We start from the raw sequence: 6,302 nt of genomic DNA, 5'->3' as shown, positions 1-6,302 counted from the left end.
AACCTGGAAAATCTCGCTCCCTGGGTCTTCAGTCTTTCAGGAAAATCAGAGAAGGAGAGGGCTGCAACCAGGGTCATCATATAGGAGGAAGGTCTCAGCACCTTGCGCAGAAGAGGCCTCTTGTACACGGGGACACTTCACTCCTCTGGATGTGACAGTGATGTCAGACGAATTGGTGTAGAGACACCACCTCAGTCCTGAGTGGCCCATGAAAAACCAAGGGATCTGTGGCAGAGACACACAGAGAGAGAGGCAGAGACATAGGCAGAGGGAGAAACAGGCTCCCTGCACAGAGCCGGATGGGGGGCTTGATCCCAGGACTCCAGGATCATGCCCTGAGCCAAAGACAGACGCTTAACCTCTGAGCCACCCAGGAGTCCCTCACACTGAGACATTAGAGTGTAGCCTAAAATCTATGCCACAGTCATGGGAGACCACATGCGGGGAGACTTGTCCAGATCATAGGAGGAGAGTGGATAGAGCTCTGGAGACAGGACCTGTGTCCTATGGCCAACTGATCCCCATGTCATGCAGGGTGAGGTGGTGTCAGGCTGCCAGAAGGCAGTTGAGGCTTATTTCTGAGGGCTCAGTCTTGATCACAGCTGGGAACACCTCCTGGCACTGACTGTGGCCTCTGCTCAGGACTCACAGCTGGAACTTCCCGAACCACACCTCAGCCCCAAACAGCCACTCCCCTGCCCACCCCCCTGACATCCTCAGGCAGAAGGACCTGACTCAGGACCAGGGAGGTGTCAGAGAGCTGAGGTCTCATTTGCATGCAAGGGCCCCTCCCTCTCTCAGAGGATGAAGAGAGGAAGGGAGAGATGAGGGGAGGCTCTGCTCAGCTGAGGGGTCACTGAAGACAGGATCAGTGATGACCTCCACCATGGGCTGGTCCCCTCTTCTCCTCACCCTCCTCGCTCACTGCACAGGTGACTGGATGTGGAGACAGGGGAAAGGGTCTGGGAGGCATGTGGGGTCCAGACTCCTGCATCACCCTATCTGTTTCTCTCTTTCTTTCAGGTTCCTGGACCCAGTGTGTGCTGACTCAGCCGGCCTCAGTGTCTGGGTCCCTGGGCCAGAGGGTCACCATCTCCTGCACTGGAAGCAGCTCCAACATCGGTGGATATAGTGTAGGCTGGTACCAACAGCTCCCTGGAACAGGTCCCAGAACCCTCATCTATTATGATAGTAACCGACCCTTGGGGGTTCCCGATTGATGCTCTGGCTCCAGGTCAGGCAACTCCGCCACCCTGACCATCTCTGGGCTCCCCGCTGAGGACGAGGCTGATTATTACTGTTCAACATACAACAGCAGTCTCAATGCTCACACGGTGCTCCAGGCCTGTGGGAAACTGAGACAAAAACCTACTTATCTGTCTGCAAAGTGAGTGAGCGCCCCAGCAGCTGCCTGCTTAGTCTCCCCCTGGGTTTCTGCTGATTCTTCAGTCGATGCCCTGAGCCCACGTGCATCTTGGGGACCTCCTGGGAATGGCACTTGCTTCATCATCTCTGACCTCAGAGTCACTCAGAGTAGCCCATTGTACACAGAGTGTGTCAAAGGAAAGAGACAGTTTTGTCCTCGTGATCAGGGACAGGTTCTTTCTTTTTTTTATATAATAAATTTATTTTTTATTGGTGTTCAATTTGCCAACATACAGAATAACACCCAGTGCTCATCCCGTGAAGTGCCCCCCTCAGTGCCCGTACCCAGTCACCCCCCCCCGCCCTCCTCCCTTTCCACCAGCCCTAGTTTGTTTCCCAGAGTTAGGAGTCTTTATGTTCTGTCCAGGGACAGGTTCTTTTAGGCTAGTGAACATTCACTTGTCATTGTCTGATTTCTCAGCAAAAGAAATACTCTCAGGTCACGAAGCTATCATGGTCCTTCAGCCTCATCCCTGCTCTGCTGATGCACATGTCAGCTCTTTTTGCACCTGGTAACATTGTTGTCTTACCTTCAACCAGAGGATGAGTTCTCTCACAGGAGTGCTTATTTTGTGATGACTCTTCCCTCCATGTGGGAAGCTCTCAAATCACAGACCCTGTATCCATGTTTTTTAAAGCAGACCATGCAGCGTGCTTCACCCAGACTTTCAGGTCAATAGTGAGTGCTGGGGTCACAGTTCTGGATGTTACCTTCAGGACACTGAGGACCCTGAAAGGGACATGTAATCAGCAGGGGGCACTGTGCATCCCCTGGGCCTGGCATGGGGAACCTCACACCTGGGGGAACCCCCCCTGTCCTCAGAGCTGGGCAGAGGCTGAGCTGCCCCCTGTGCCCCTGGTGAGACCCAGCAGCCTAGTGCCCTCAGGGCCTGGCAGAGGCTCCTTGGCAGGGTCCTAAGGGGTTCTCACAGATGTTCCCTCCACCCTTCCTATGTCCACTCTGAGCAGTCCCTGCCTTCAGCATCCTCTGTCCCCTGTTTTTCTGAATCACTGACCAGATGGAGTCGGAGAGAGACTGGAAGGGGTGACAGTTTGCAAAAAGAGCACTGTCATTTGCCTGGAGACTGTAGGGAGAATTAGACAAGCTTAGCAGAGTGCAGCTCCATTCTTGGGACAAGGGATTTGTCAACATGGCCTGGACTCCTCTCCTCCTCCTCTTGTCTTTCTGCCCAGGTAGGGACATCATCTGTCTTCTGGGAGACCTTACCCAATATTATCATCCCCTGGAAACTCCCACCAAAAATGCCCCACCTCCTGGGAGTTTCCGTATCTACAGTTTCCCTGTCCCAGCCAGGGCTGGCCAGGCTGCCCCCCCCCGCCCCCGCCACCTCCCTCTGCATCTCCAGGAACAACAGCCAGATTCACATGAACCATGAGCAGTGGCTTCATTGATGGCGGCTGCTACATAAACTGTTTCCAACAGAAGCCAGGAAGCCCCCTCCCCCAGTATCTCCTGAGGTTCTACTCAGACTCAGATAAGCACCAGGGCTCAACGTCCCCAACCCTGCTCTGGATCTGAAGACATCTCAGCCGAAGCAGGGCCTCTGCTCATCTCTGGGCTTCAGCGTGAGGACAAGGCTGACTCTTACTGTACAATCTGGCACAGTGGTCCTGGTCACAGGGACACACACAGAGGAGGACATGGGGCAAAACCTCAGCCTGCCTATGGCCTTGGACTCTGTCTCCCATTTTTTTTTTCTGTCTCCCATTTTAAGAGAACTTGAATATACACTAATTTTACTGGAAGTAGATTCTGGGTCACAATATCCTTCCTCCTAGTTTTCTATTTACACATTTCTGAAGACACAGAGGACATAAAAGCTGAGACGAAATAGATACAGAAATACTGTTAGTGATCCAAATTGAAAAAATTAGCCTCAGTGTCCATTGAAAGATGAATGGATAAAGAAGATGTCTTCTATGTATACAATGGAATATTCTTCAGCCATTTAGAAATATAAACACCCAGGGATCCCTGGGTGGCTCAGCGGTTTGGCACCTGCCTTTGGCCCAGGGCGCGATCCTGGAGACCCGGGATCGAATCCCACATCGGGCTCCCGGTGCATGGAGCCTGCTTCTCCCTCTGCCTGTGTCTCTGCCCTCTCTCTCTCTCTCTGTGACTATCATAAATAAAAATTTTTTTTTTGAAAAAAAAAGAAAGAAATATAAACACCCATCTTTTGCACCGACGTGGAGGGACCAGGAGGGTATCACACTGAGTGAAACAAGTCAACTGGAGAAGGACAAACATCATATGGTCTCATTCATCTGGGGAATATAAAATAATAAAGGAGATTATAGGGGACAGGAGAGAATATGAGTGGGAAATATCAGAGATGGAGACAGAACATGAGAGACTCCTAACTATGGGAAACGAACAAGGTGTGGTGGAAAGGGAGGCTGGCAGGTGGTGGAGGTGACTGACTGGGTGATGGGCACTGAGGGGGGCAGTTGACGGGATGAGCACTGGGTGTTATGGTATATGTTGGCAAATTGAACTCCAATAAAAATATACAAATAAAAGAAAAATTAGATCCTGTTGTCACGGTGGTCCTTTTCTCTTCCCATAGAACATCTACTTTTATAAATTTAATGTTCATAACAAAGGGACAATCCCAGCAGTTTGAAAGTCCTACTCAGGGTGGACTCTGCCCTTCCAGCTGTCAGAGCAGAAACCTTCTCTTCTCTCCCAGGCCTCTGCTCTCAGGACAGGCCAAGGCTCACTGCATCCCAGGTATGAGGCACTTAACTGTGGGGATGCTGGTTGAGAACCAGGCCCAAAAGGAATTCCTGGCCCATAGCTGTGGACTTGACCCTCAGTTGTGACATCAGGGTTGTGGTTAGGAATGGGGGATTTGGGGTCCTGAAATGTTGTAAAAACCCTGACCTGCTCCAGGGACACTAGGTGAAGTAGTTCTGTGGATGTGACTTCCGTGGCTGACACCACTCAGGACAATTTGCATCCTCGGAGGGCCTGTTCCTGATCCCCCAGTGCCTCCTTGTGGCCTCCTCTCCTTGGGTACCCAGTGAAGCTTTGCAATAGTCCTGGGTGGAGGAGGATGGCTTGGATGTCTAGGGAGGAGGAATCTGAGTATTTACTGCTAATCCCTTTGCCTATGAAGCTGTTGTGAAGCCTCAAATGTAGAATTCACCTTTTGTGGAGGGAAGAGCAGCAAAATGTGAGTTAATATAGGAGGAGCTCTCTGGTAGAAGCCCTGAGTTGTGAGCTAGCACAGCCTTGACTGAGCTTCCAGGCTACAGCCTGACTTTCCTCCACAGACTATGTCAGCTTGTCCTCCTTGACAAGATAGTCACAGGGTCTCAGATAAGGAAGGAGCGAGACAAATCTCTGGACCCAAGGATCTTGTCTCTGAACCCCCATTCAGGAAGAAACTTTTCTGGAGAGACTGAGCAGTGTGGTCTCTGCTGCATGATGATCTATGCTTCCACAGGAAACAAACATTCCAGTAATGGGCATTGACTGAGAGAAAATGGAACATTCCAGAAGACACAGACATATAACATAACAGCCCAAGGCACCTCGCCACTCAATGTGGAGAAGATGAACAGGAAGAAACACCGTGATCCAGCTGAACATGCAGATTCCAAACATTCTTCCACACTCACTTCTATCATCTCATTCCATGGAGTGTGACCTTGTGTCACCACTGTTATATCCACAGGGGATACACTGACCATAACCCTGGTCACAGACACAGTCTCCTCTCTCTGAGTCATTTCCACGGGAACTCGGACCAGATCCTGCAGGCTCTCCCCGACAACACCCCCTCTCTTCTCTTCTCCCTTCTGTTCTTCTGTCCTTTGATTTTGGTCTCTCCCTCTGGCTCTTCAGGTCTGAGCTATGTCTCCACATCAGGATTTCAGAGAAAACCAGAAATGTTTTTGCTGGGGAGAGTGATAAATAAACGGAGTTGCAAGAAGCCCCTCACATTCTCCTTCCTGCTCTAGGACCTAGGCTCCATTTTTTTTTTACCCAGCACTAACATTCAGTCTTAATATTTTTAGAGGTTTCTTTATTTTTATATATAGAGAGAGCATGCAGTGGGGAGTTGCGGGCGGGCAGAGGAGGAGGGAGGCTCAAGCAGACTCTGGGCTCAGTGCAGAGCTCTGTGCAGAGCTTGAGCTCACTATCCTGGGATTAGGACATCAGCAAAAACAAGAGTTGATGTTCAACAACCTACACCTCATAGATGAACCCCCTACACCATTCTATTTAATATGAAAGTAAAATTATTACATTTCCAGAAAAGAATGTGTTTATCTACTTTTAGGTATTTGCACGTGGGATGTAATGATTTTTACCTACTTCAGAATTATCCGATACCCTCACTAATGGGGAATCCTGGAGGAATCCATAGAAGAAGGTTTGCCTGCATATTTTAAGATAAGTCATTATTTTTCTTATGCTCCAGATTTTCATTCTGAAGAATTCTGTGGACAGTAGATCCACCACAGAAACATTTTCTACCATAGAAATCATCCAGGCAGTAGTGTTTTTCCACACACACAGACACAAAACTCTCAGCAGTATGTTTTCTCACTCGTGGTAGACACCAGGAGAACTCAGGGCACTTTGGGTGAGGCTGGGTTGAGGGGTAAGAAGGAGGAGGTTGGGTCTCACCCCTGCCCTGAGATCCATGACACCTGGAAACCATAGAGATGTAGGTGTAGTGTCTACAGAGATAAGGAATGGACAGATTTCTTGTCACTCAACAGGTCCTAGACTCCTGATTCAGTGGATTGTTAACATATTTGCTCTCACTGCAGTCCTCTTGGCTAACAATCTTTTCAGGGCAGCCTGTGGCTCAGCAGTTTAGTGCCACGTTCAGCCCAAG

The sequence above is a fragment of the Nyctereutes procyonoides genome, unplaced genomic scaffold (genome assembly GCF_905146905.1).
Source record: "Nyctereutes procyonoides isolate TBG_1078 unplaced genomic scaffold, NYPRO_anot_genome, whole genome shotgun sequence".
NCBI classification, from domain to species: Eukaryota; Metazoa; Chordata; class Mammalia; order Carnivora; family Canidae; genus Nyctereutes; species Nyctereutes procyonoides.
Note: the sequence above shows the minus strand (reverse complement) of the source record.